The sequence below is a fragment of the Pleurodeles waltl genome, chromosome 4_2 (genome assembly GCF_031143425.1).
Source record: "Pleurodeles waltl isolate 20211129_DDA chromosome 4_2, aPleWal1.hap1.20221129, whole genome shotgun sequence".
In the NCBI taxonomy this organism is placed as follows: domain Eukaryota; kingdom Metazoa; phylum Chordata; class Amphibia; order Caudata; family Salamandridae; genus Pleurodeles; species Pleurodeles waltl.
The window spans coordinates 1,050,194,913-1,050,208,554 of NC_090443.1; the positions used below are offsets into that span (position 1 = coordinate 1,050,194,913).

The 13,642-nt window shown below is 50.6% G+C and overlaps 1 protein-coding gene across 4 annotated transcripts in view; it reads right to left on the minus strand.

Annotated features, from left to right (window-relative positions):
- The window catches only part of LOC138293717 (equilibrative nucleobase transporter 1-like), a 383,365-nt gene extending 380,254 nt beyond the window's left edge, over positions 1–3,111 (minus strand). For all 4 annotated transcript variants that reach the window (XR_011203087.1, XM_069233048.1, XM_069233042.1 and 1 more), the window contains exon 1: positions 3,040–3,111. The gene's annotated coding sequence lies outside the window, so the exon portion shown is untranslated. The remainder of the gene's footprint in view (positions 1–3,039) is intronic.
- Between the last annotated feature and the right edge of the window lie 10,531 nt (positions 3,112–13,642).

Here is a 13,642-nt window from a genome sequence, read left to right on the forward strand (position 1 = left end):
CTCTTCAAGGCGAGGAATGGGTTGTTATAGCTTACGGCCACGCCCACCATGCTCTACTAGGCTGCAAGGTTTTGTGTTAGACTGATCATGCACAGAATGCCATCTGCATGCTAAGCTCAGATTCAATAGTTCGTAATGTTTATGAACAGTTTCGAAATGTGGTATAACGTTTGGTGTTTATGTTTTTCTGTTGTGGGCAAAGGAGGAATGTTGTGCTTAGTCTTGGGCCCGCCCATGACACCCACACTTGCAGGGAGATGACATGAATCCCCCCTGCCAGAAAAGAAAGTATTGGTTGAGTCTGTGACTTAACCGACTTCAATAAAAGGGACTCAGGAAGTCTCCTGCCAGTCCAGTAACTATGCAAAGGTGTGCAAGTGTTTATTCCAGGGCGTCCTCCCAGTACAGTGTGGCCTAGTTACACCACACAACACTACCGAGGTCCAGTCAAAGACACTTCCTGCAGCACTCTCTGATGCTGCACACTCCGTGCACACTCACTCCTCCTACGTACACTCACTCCTCCCTTGCACACTCACGCACTCCTTTAGCTGCTGCAACCCCCCCCCGCAGCACTCTCTGGTCTGATGCACACTCACTCCTCTCTCCCCTGCAGCACTATCTGGTCTGCTACACACTCCCTCTCCCTACTGCAGCACTCTCTGGTCTGATGCACACTCCCCTTCTCCCCCCTGCAGCACTCTCCGGTCTGATACACACTCCCCCTCTCCCCTCTGCAGCACTCTCTGGTCTGATGCACACTCCCTCTCCCCCTGCAGCACTCTCTGGTCTGATGCACACACCCTCCCCCCACAGCACTCTCTGGTGCACACCCCTCTCCCCCCTGCAGCACTCTCTGGTCTGATGCACACTCCCCCTCTCCCCCCTGCAGCACTCTCTGGTCTGATGCACACTCCCTCTCCCCCTGCAGCCCTCTCTGGTCTGATGCACACTCACTCCTCTCCCCCCCGCACTACTCTCTGGTCTGATGCACACTCTCTCTGACCCCTGCAGCACTCTCTGGTCGGATGCACACTCCCTCTCCCCCTGCAGCACTCTCTGGTCTGATGCACACACACTCCTCTCACCCTGCAGCACTCTCTGGTCTGATGCAAACTACCTCTCCCCCGCAGCACTCTCTGGTCTGATGCACACTCACTCTCCCTCATGCAGCACTCACTGGTGCACACCCCTCTCCCCCCTGCAGCACTCTCCGGTCTGATGCACACTGCCCCTCTCCCACCTGCAGCACTCTCTGGTCTGATGCACATGCTCCCTCTCCCCCTGCAGCACTCTATAGTCTGATGCACACACTCTTCTCCCCCTGCAGCACTCTCTGGTCTGATGCACACTCCCTCTCCCCCTGCAGCACTCTCTGGTCTGATGCACACACACTCCTCTCCCCACTGCAGCACTCTCTGGTCTGATGCACACACTCCTCTTCCCCTGCAGCACTCTCTGGTCTGCTACACACTCACTCCTCTCACCCTACAGCACTCTCTGGTCTGCTACACACTCACTCCTCTCCCCCTGCAGCACTCTCTGGTCTGCTACACACTCACTCCTCTCACCCTACAGCACTCTCTGGTCTGCTACACACTCACTCCTCTCCTCCTGCAGCACTCTCTGGTCTGCTGCACACACCCTCTCCCCCTGCAGCACTCTCTGGTCTGATGCACCCCCTCCCTCTTCCCCCTGCAGCACTCTCTGGTCTGATGGACACTTCCCCTCTCCCCCCTGCAGCACTCTCTGGTCTGATGGACACTCCCCCTCTCCTCCGCAGCACTCTCTGGTCTGATACACACTCCCCGTCTTCCCGATGCAGCACTCTCTGGTCTGATGCACACTCCCTCTCCCTCCTGCAGCACTCTGTAGTCTGATGCACACTCACTCTCCCCCTGCAGCACTCTCTGGTCTGATGCACACTCATCCTCCCTCATGCAGCATACTCTGGTATGATGCACACTCACTCCCCCCGCAGCACTCTCTGGTCTGATGCACACTCACTCCTCTCCCCCTGCAGCACTCTCTGGTCTGATGCACGCCCACTCTCCCCCTGCAGCACTCTGTGGTCTGATGCACACCACTCCCTCTCCCCTAGCAGCACTCACTAGTCTGAATGACACTCACTCCTCTCCCACTGCAGCACTCTCCGGTCTGATGGACACTCTCTCTCTCTCCCCCTGCAGCACTCTCTGGTATGATGCACACTCCCCCTCACCCCCCTGCAGCAGTCTACCTCTCCTCCTGCACCCTCCCCTGCAGGCACTCTCACGCTCTCCTCCTGCACACTCCTGCAGTCACCCTCACGCTCTCCTCCTGCACACTTCCGTGCACACACGCCCCTGCTGCTCTAGGCACTTTAACCCTCTCCTGCTGCACACTCTCCTGCAGGCACTCTCACTTCTCCTCCTGCACACTCTCCTGCAGGCACTCTCACCTCTCCTCCTGCACACTCTCCTGCAGGCACTCTCACGCTCTCCTCCTGCACACTCCTGTAGTCACTCTCACCCTCTCCTGCTGCACACTCTCCTGCAGGCACTCTCACCTCTCCTCCTGCACACTCTCCTCCAGGCACTCTCACCTCTCCTCCTGCACACTCTCCTGCAGGCACTCTTACGCTCTCCTCCTGCACACTCCTGCAGTCACTCTCACGCTCTCCTCCTGCACACTCCTGTAGTCACTCTCACCCTCTCCTGCTGCACACTCTCCTGTAGGCACTCTCACCTCTCCTCCTGCACACTCTCCTGCAGGGACTCTCACCTCTCCTCCTGCACACTCTCCTCCAGGCACTCTCACCTCTCCTGCACACTCTCCTGCAGGCACTCTTACGCTCTCCTCCTGCACACTCCTGCAGTCACTCTCACCCTCTCCTCCTGCACACTTCCCTGCAGGCACACTCTCCGTCCCCTGCTGCTTCTCTGCACTCTCTCCAGCTTGTCGCTCACACTCCAGAGCCTGCTGCCACCACACGCCCAGTTGTGCGCCTGGTGAACCCATGCAGGCGCTCTCACGCCCGCACCCTCGGCTCTCACTGACCTTGCTGTCGATGTGGCAACCTCCCTGCTCCTCCATTGCTCTCTGGCCACGCCCACTGGAGGGTGTCACCCCCCCTCCCAGTTTCCATGCTTCGCCGTCCCTCTCTCCCGGAGGCGCTAGATGGCAGCAGAGCTCCAGCACTGGGGGCCCCAGGAGGTCACTCCCCCCTCCCCAATTACCCCCTCCCCCCACAGGAAGCTCCCTCCTTCTCCTGGGGACATTCATGACATGCAGTCTGCCCGTCGCTTACTATTGGCTTTGTCACTTGTTGCTCACAAGTGCTTGGTTTCTGGTTCCTAGTTTTGTTTCCGCTAAGTCCAGGGGAGTATCCAGAAATGTAAAATACCCCCTCCCCCCTTCAAATGGGACCGAGCAGGAGAAGGAAGTCATCGCGGCCCTCCCCAAAGGAGCATGATTCTCTGTTCCATCCAAGTATCGATCCATTCATCCTTTCATCTCTCCATCCACCAGCTGATATCACTCCTTCACCTCTACATTTTCATCATTCAGTCTTCCATCCACCATTCCATCGGTCTATCCATATCCAGACACAACCATCCATCTTCAAACCTAGCCATCAAATACATCCATCCATTCACCCTTTCACCCTTTCACCCAGTCATCCAACTACGCTTTCTTTCACTCGTCCAGACATTCTTTCACTCCTCTATCCATCCTTCAACTCATCCATCCACAATTGTACTCCCTTCATCCACTCTTTAAACCATCCCTTCACCCTTTCACTCATTCATCTGTCCACCATTTCATCCAGCCACCCATCTACCCTCCCTTTCACTCGTCCATCCACTCTTTCACTCATCATTCATCCTCTCTTTCACTCTGTGTGCTTCCAAAGAAAGTGCTCGCCTTCCACACAGCGGAGATCATTTGCACTTCTCCAGCTGCCAGAGCTTGAACTTTCAAGGGCTTCCATGTGAGACATGATCATGCCAGTAAAGTGTCCTGGATGCCTCAATAATTCACGGTGCTTTTCTCTGGTGTCAGTAGCACAGATAGGAGGAGGACAGCCATTAACCTAGAGACAATTTTAGGTCTGCCTGACAATGCAATTCTCACCTGCCTTTTTAACATACACCAGTGTTAATCTGCAGTTCCTTGCTGACACACAGAGCCAGCACACAACAGGACGCAGCAGTACCGGCTCCCGTGCTAGAGTCAGACACAACACGGACACCAGGGCTGCAAGCTTCCCTCACACACTCAGAGTGAGCACAAACAGGAGATCTGAGACGACACAGACAATAGGAATGCAAGCTTCCCTCACACACACAGAGCGAGCACAGAACACGCCACAGCAGTACTGGCTCCCACGCTGGGGTCTGAGACTACACGGACACTAGGGCTGCAAGCTTCCCTCACACACAGAGCGAGCACACAACAGGCCGCAGCAGTACCGGCTCCCCCGCGGGGGTCTGAGACTACACGGACACTAGGGCTGCAAGCTTCCCTCACACACACACACAGAGCGAGCACAGAACAGGCCGCAGCAGTACCGGCTCCCACGCTGGGGTCTGAGACTACACGGACACTAGGGCTGCAAGCTTCCCTCACACACACAGAGCGAGCACAGAACAGGACGCAGCAGTACCGGTGCCCAAGCTGGGGTCTGAGACTACATGGACACTAGGGCTGCAAGCTTCCCTCACACACACACACGCACACAGCAAGCACACAACAGGCCGCAGCAGTACCGGCTCCCACGCTGGGGTCTGAGACAACAGGGACACTTGGCTGCAAGCTTCCCTCACACACACAGAGCGAGCACAGAACAGGCTGCAGCAGTACCAGCTCCCACGCTGGGGTCTGAGACAACAGGGACACTTGGCTGCAAGCTTCCCTCACACACACAGAGCGAGCACAGAACAGGACGCAGCAGTACCGGTGCCCAAGCTGGGGTCTGAGACTACATGGACACTAGGGCTGCAAGCTTCCCTCACACACACACACGCACACAGCAAGCACACAACAGGCCGCAGCAGTACCGGCTCCCACGCTGGGGTCTGAGACTACACGGACACTAGGGCTGCAAGCTTCCCTCACACACACAGAGCGAGCACAGAACATGCCGCAGCAGTACCGGCTCCCACGCTGGGGTCTGAGACAACACGGACACGAGGGCTGCAAGCTTCCCTCACACACACAGAGCGAGCACAGAACATGCCGCAGCAGTACCGGCTCCCACGCTGGGGTCTGAGACAACACAGACACTAGGGCTGCAAGCTTCCCTCACACACACACAGAGCGAGCACAGAACAGGCCGCAGCAGTACCGGGTCCTACGCTGGGGTCTGAGACTACACGGACACCAGGGCTGCAAGCTTCCCTCACACACACTCAGAGTGAGCACAGAACAGGCCGAAGCAGTACCGGCTCCAACGCTGGGGTTTGAGACAACACGGACACCAGGGCTGCAAGCTTCCCTCACACACACAGAGCGAGCACAGAACAGGGGATCCGAGACAACACGGACAATAGGACTGAAGGCTTCCCTCACACACACAGAGCGAGCACAAAACTGGACGCAGCAGTACTGGCTCCAACGCTGGGGTCTGAGACTACATGGACACTAGGGCTGCAAGCTTCCCTCACACACATACACGCACACAGCGAGCACAGAACAGGCCGTAGCAGTACCGGCTCGCAAGCTGGGGTCTGAGACAAAACGGACACTAGGGCTGCAAGCTTCCCTCACATACACAGAGCGAGCACAGAACAGGACGCAGCAGTACTGGGTCCCACGCTGCGGTCTGAGACAACACGGACACTAGGGCTGCAAGCTTCCCTCACACACACAGAGCGAGCACAGAACAGGGGATCCGAGACAACACGGACAATAGGACTGAAGGCTTCCCTCACACACACAGAGCGAGCACAAAACTGGCCGCAGCAGTACTGGCTCCAACGCTGGGGTCTGAGACTACATGGACACTAGGGCTGCAAGCTTCCCTCACACACACACACGCACACAGCGAGCACAGAAAAGGCTGTAGCAGTACCGGCTCGCAAGCTGGGGTCTGAGACAAAACGGACACTAGGGCTGCAAGCTTCCCTCACATACACAGAGCGAGCACAGAACAGGACGCAGCAGTACTGGGTCCCACGCTGCAGTCTGAGACAACACGGACACTAGGGCTGCAAGCTTCCCTCACATACACAGAGCGAGCACAGAACAGGACGCAGCAGTACCGGCTCCCATGCTGGGATCTGAGACTACACGGACACTAGGGCTGCAAGCTTCCCTCACACACACACAGCGAGCACAGACCAGGCCGCAGTAGTACCGGCTCCCATGCTGGGGTCTGAGACTACACGGACACTAGGGCTGCAAGCTTCCCTCACACACACAGAGACAGGACAGAACAGGCCGCAGCAGTACCAGCTCCCACGCTGGGGTCTGAGACAACACGGACACTAGGGCTGCAAGCTTCCCTCACATACACAGAGCGAGTACAGAACAGGCCGCAGCAGTACCGGCTCCCACGCAGGGTCTGAGACAACACGGATGCTAGGGCTGCAAGCTTCCCTCACATACACAGAGCGAGCACAGAACAGGATGCAGCACTGCCTGCTCCCACGCTGGGATCTGAGACAACACAGACACTAGGGCTGCAAGCTTCCCTCACACACACAGAGCACACAACAGGCCGCAGCAGTACCAGCTCCCACGCTGGGGTCTGAGACAACACGGACACTAGGGCTGCAAGCTTCCCTCACACACACAGAGTGAGCACAGAACAGGCCGCAGCAGTACCGGCTCCCGCACTGTGGTCTGAGACTACACGGACACTAGGCCTGCAAGCTTCCCTCACACACAACAGGCAGCAGCAGTGCCGGCACCCCTGTTGGGCTCTGGGCTAAGCCCAGCACAACATGCATGACTGCCTTGGCTCAAACTACTAAAAAACACACCTCAGACTGTACAATTCACTAGAACCATAATGTGAAACTGCCTCAGATACCTTGCAATAGACTTTCAGAGAAAGCAAATTTTGAACTTATTATGCTATCAAAGTTATATGAAAGGGAAGAACCTGCATCTTAAATTGAGTAGTTTTTGCAGCAGTCTTGGTCACAAAGAGGAATGATCTGCCTCCCTCCCTTGCACTGAAACATTCCAGGGCCCACCGCCAACTGTAGTGGGATTGGTTATAGAAGTATGTGAGCTGCAATGGTCAGTCTTGTACTACAGACATCCAGGGGGTGGTATGCTGGAGTGTTTGCCCAATGTCCTGCCCACATTTCTCAATGTGATATTTGAAAGGCCTTCAGATGAGTTTTAGGATATGTGGTGTAACAGCACACTTCCTCTTGTGATGCATTGCAGAGCACTGCATGTCCCTGGACCAGGGAAGTTTCAAAGCACGTGACACTCTTAACTCACACAATCTAGGAGTGAAATGTGCGCCCTTTCACCCGCTGTCTGACTTCCAGCTCTGAAACCAGTGAAACTGCGAAGCAGAAACATCCATGTAAAACAGTGTGCTTGCTTTCATTCCTTGGGGCGGCCCTGCAAACATTGTGCCCCAGGTCAAGAGACTGTTCCGCACTCTGCCCATCATCTATCCGTGTTGCTATAGTAGCCCTAAGTGAGAGGGGAATGCCCAGACCTGGGTCTCGTGCTCACTGTGCCAATCTAGCCTGGCTGGTGAGGGGTGATACCCCAAAACTGGCCCTAGGCTGATTGCTTTCGATACAGGAAGGACCTGCCCTGGCAGTTCGGGCTGGACTATTGCCATGGGGGGGGGGGCAGGGCTAAGACTAATTTGCATACGGATGGGTCCAAACTGGGGTGGCAAAAGAACGATGGCTTTAACCCAGCTCTGGGGGTGAACGTTTGACAATGATCAGCATTTCATCCATCATTTTTTCTGTTTCAGGACAGACTGGCCACCAAGGAGCTCTGGGGGGGGGGTGCTCTCAGCAGGAGGGGCTCATACCTCCCAGACCCCCACCAGCATCACAATCAGCCCAGAGGGAGCTGCAGACAGTCTGTTTATAGCCACAGCTGAGCAATGCTGCGGCAGAGATGCTCTGCTCATTGCTTCTGTGCCTGACCCCAAAGTGCAAGGGTATTGTGTGAGGGGTGAAGGAACCTTCTTGTCATGTTTAGTTTCACTCTCATACCTACTTTCTGCAAAAATGAGTAGTCTCTGAGTGAGATGGAACCACCAGGGGGTCCCTGCTCTGGTACTGGAGACAATCTTCTGGTACAATGGAAAGATGCAAATATGTACCCTATCAGAAATGCTAGTGTCAATCACATGAACACAAGCAGGTACACGGGTGAGCTCACGGGGGAGCTTGGAAGAAGTCCTTCATAAGTAATAACAATGTGCAAAAATCAGTGATAAGGTGAGAGGACGTGGTGTCACGGCTAGAGCTGCTGACTTTGTAGCTGGGGAACCAGGCTCGAGGCTCAACATCCTGTGATTCTGGGCGAATCACTTATTCTCCCCGTGCCCACAAAAAATTAATGTGTTCTTGCGTAATTTAACTGGTGCCCGTGTAAAGTGCTCCAATACCTTCGGGTGGAGTTCGGGATATATTAAACTGCAAAAATAGCCCAACATCATGTCACCTAACCACACATATCAGATATGGGAATGCTGGGAGTGATCTGGGCTTCTAAAATAGCCTTACAGTCCACTGTAGTGGGCCATACCAGCCATTAAAGGCCTGCTCCAGCGTTAAATGGCTCGGGCCCTTAACAGGCCTTTAATGGCCAGTATAGCCCAGCTACAGTGGTCTATAAGGTACTAGAACATTCCGCTAAATCAGGGCAGAATGTTCTAATTAGTGAAACAAAGGCCTCCCAGAGGCCAAGGGGGTTGAAATCCCCTCGGGCTCCACAAGGCCTTTGTTTTCAGCTGTTGCTGTGAAATAAACATTGGAATGTTGGAGCTCTGGGCCTTTACCAGCCATTAGAAACAATCTGCATAAGAGAGGTCTTGGATGGAGCTGGAAGTCTGAATAATGTGATGGTTCATTTACTGTTGTAGTTTGTATACAAGTTTACTGTTGTAGTTTGTATACAAGTGTTTGCCGCCAAGTCGCAGTCCAGCACTCTGGAAAGCGCATGGTGTACTCCGACCAACTCTGGCTGAGTTATGGGAGAGGAAGCCCCCGAGAGCCACAGTACTGATGTGGGATTTAGCCTTTGTCCTTCTCATAAGACCCAGTGAATCTGGCCCCTGATAGGTAAGGCGACTTCTGTGAGGAATCCTGCCTCACACTTGGGGCCTTGGCTCACCCTGAAAAGCTTTCCTCTGAGAAATGCATGTGATGCATGTGCAATAACTAACTAAAGGTACAGTTAAGAAATGTAACACGTCCGAAACAATGAAGTAAAATAGATAAGAAAGTGTTAATTAAAAGGCCACATAGATGAGAGAAATCGGGTTTATGGGTCTGAACAAACTGGATCACTGGTTGGCAAACATCAGCACAGTGCTGAGAGCAAAGAGCTATTTTTTAAATTGGCCACAAGGGGGCAGTAAAGCCTTGGGTGTCAGCACTGAGAGCAGCAGTGACTCCCAAAGCCAGCAGCTTTTTAGAAAAAAGAAAATGTCTTTAGGAACCATGTACTGCAAAAAAGAAAGGTCACGATTTAAGAGGGCCTAGCGCCACTTTAGCGTCGCCTTAGTGTCATTATTTTTACGCTAAGGTGGCCTTTTGCCAGCACCATATTTACAAAGTGGTGTAATGCTTGCATTGAGCTGCTTTGTAACCCTTTGCGCTACATCAAACCTGCTCCAGGCATAATCTATGCAAGGGAGGGTGTTCCCCAGTTAGGGGGGCAAACAATTTGTGCAAAAAAATCTAAGAGATTTATTTGCATCATTTTTGGGGGACTTTTAACGTCTGCTCAGAGCAAGCGTTGAAAGGGGGCACACAATTGTTTACAATGGGCCCCTATGTACTGTTCAGGGTTAGCGCCCAAATATTAAAGCTTACCCTCAATAGTACATCAATAGCATCAGAAATTCTGATGCTATTGCCCCCTACCCTGCGCCATGGTGGCACATATTTTAAATATGGCACACACATGGTGGCAGTAGGTGGGTGCAAGGGGCCATAAGAAAAGTGGGGCTACATGTAATGTAGCCCCACTTTTCATAAATCTGGCCCGAAGTGTTCTGCTCACTAGCATCAGAACTGCCCGCCTTTGTGAGGAAGGCTCTTACTGAAAACCACGTTGGTGAAAATAAAGGGCCAGAGGCTCTCACTCCAGGCTTCTGGAATATTGTCTGGTGGTGGCCGGCTGGTTGTCACCGGCCAGCAACCAGGCCAGGGTTAGTTAGCTTTTGCAGGGGCACCTCTAAGGTGGCACCTGGTTACAGTTTACAATAAATCCTGTACTGGTACCAGTTTGGCTTTATTGTTCTGAGTTGTGTTTTACCAAACAACCCAGGGTTCAGAGTGGCCATCATGTTTCCTTGAAAGTCGTACTGACCAGTGTCCAGCACATGCATTTAAAATGTCTGCTCTGTTCCCTTACTATGCCCCCGGTTTGGCAAGGACACAGTAGGGGCATATTGCCCATGCAGCTATGATCTAACATGCAGTATAGTGCACCCTGCCTTGGGGCTGGATGGCCTGCCAGAGGGGCATCTTACCTGTATTGCATGCAGTGTGTAGTGGACAGGGCACACAGGCTGTGTGCCATGCCAGGTTTGCACTTTGGGATTGCCTCAGAACACTCAGACTGCAATGGCAGTGCTGGGTGCACTTGGATCCATGGTCCCTGAGAGTGGCACAATCTGTGCTGCAGTCCTCAGGGGCCCACACTTAGTACCTCATGCCCTGGGCACCTAAGTATTATTTACTAGGGACTTATAATGGCAGCTAAAGGTGTTGCAAATTGTGCCAATGCATCACAACAGATTTGGGAAAGAGATCTGGCCTAAGCAGCAGCCCTGGGCACTACCAACTATAATACCGCATCAAATACCAGGCAAATGTGGGGGGCTAACCATGGCAACAGTGGCCCTTTCTCACAACTGTCACACTGTACAGGACACATGTACAACCCGTTCACAACACCTGTGGAACTGCAACACAACTAAACTCTCAAGGGCCAAAGAGAGAGGGTAAACAGTACAGAAGTCACTATCAGGCATCCAAAGAGACATGAACAAAACTTTAACAATACTTCATATACTAAGACTCTCAAAAACACATGTAAGGGGTTAGTAACACATATGTAGATAAGATGCTGAAATGGCCACATGTAACATATCAACAATGACACCGCAAGAAACTCAAAACCACTGTGGCCGACGATGGGGCTCGTCCCACACCTGCTCAGCGCCAGGAAACCCTTCCAGGGTGGTAGTGTGCTTTACAAACATGCATAAGGTAGCATAGCATGGCACAGCAGAGTAGAGCGCAGCATAGTACAACATAGCCTAACATAGAATAGCAGTATGGAATAGCATAGCAAAGCATGTCTTAGCATAGTATAGCATAGCATAGCATAACATAGCATGGCATAGCAGAGTTTAACATAACATTGCATAGCAAGGTGTAACATAGCATAGCAAACCATAACATAGAATAGCAAAGTATACCATAACGTAACATAGCATAGTAGAGCATAGTATAATGTTGCACTACTTAGCATAGTATAACATCACATGGCTTGGCATAGCAAAGCATAACATAGCATAACATAGCATAGCATAGCATAACATCACATGGCTTGGCATAGCAAACCGTAACATAGCATACATAGCATGGCATAACATAGCACAGCACTGCATAATATAACATAGCATAGAATATCATAACATAGCAAAGCATAGCATAATATAACATTCCAATGGCATAGCATAGCATAGTAAAACATAACATAGCATAGCAAAGCATAGCATAACATGGCATGGTATAGCATAGTTTAACATAACATGGCATAGCAGAGCATAACATTGCATAGTATAACATAGCATGGCATAGCATAGCATATCAGACCATAACGTACCATGGCATAGCATAATATAATGTAGCATAAAATACCATAACATAACATAGCATAGTAGAGCATAGTATAACATTGAATAACATAGCATAACATCACATGGCTTGGCATAGCAAAGCATAACATAGCATAACATAGCATGGCATAATATAGCACAGCATTGCATAATATAACATAGCAGAGCATACCATAACACAGCGAAGCATGGCATAGCATAATATAACATTCCAATGGCATAGCATAGCATAGTATAACATAACATAGCATAGCAAAGCATACAATAATGTAACATAGCATAGTAGAGCATAGTATAACATTGCATAACATAGCATAGCATAACATCACATGGCTTGGCATAACAAAGCATAGCATAACATAGCAAAGTATAGCACAACATAGCATGGCATAACATAGCAAAGCTTTGCATAATATAGCATAGCAGAGCATACCATAACATAGCAAAGCATAGCATAGCATAATATAACATTCCAATGGCATAGCATTACATTACATAGCACAGCAAAGCATACCATGATGTAACATAGCATAGTAGACCATAGCCTAACATTGCATAACATAGCATAGCATAACATCACATGGCTTGGCATAGCAAAGCATAACATAGCATAAAATAGCATGGCATAACATAGCATAGCATTGCATAATATAACATAGCACAGCATACCATAACACAGCAAAGCATAGCATAGCATAATATAACTTTCCAATGGCATGGAATAGCATAACATAGCATAGCATAGCGTAGTATAACATAACATAGCATAACAAAGCATAATATTGCATAGCATATCGTAGCATGGCATAGCATAGCATATCATACCATAATGTAGCATGGCATAGCATAATATAAGATAGCATACCATAACATAGCAAAGCATAGCATAATATCACATAGAATAGCACAGCATAGCATAACATAGCATGGCACAGCATGACATAGCATAGCATAGTTTAACATAACATGGCATAGCAGAGCATAACATACCATAACATAGCATAGCATAGCATAACATAACATAGCATAAGATAGCATGACATAGCATAGTTTAACATAACATTGCATATCAGAGCATAACATTACATGGCCTAACATAGCATGGCATAGCATAGCATATTATATCATAACATAACATAGCATAACATAATATACCATAGCATAGTATAGCATAATATAACATGGCATAGGATAACATACCATATCATAACATGACATAACATACACTGACATAACATGACATACCATAACATGACATAGCACCCAAGTGAAAGAAACACATCTGAAACTTCTAACACTAAAGGTACTATGTGTGAAGTGGTAACAACACACGTGACACTATCAGACAATCAAAGACCGAATCTATTGAGTCAACAACAATCATGTCAGTGTCTAATGCTCGAAGACACATTTGTAGAGATTTAACAACACTTGTGAGACTGTCACTCAGGCTAACATTTAACAACACTTGTGAGATTGTCACTCACTCAGGCTAACATTTAACAACACTTGTGAGATTGTCACTCACTCAGACTAACATTTAAGAACACTTGTGAGATTGTCACTCAGGCAAACATTTAACAACACCTG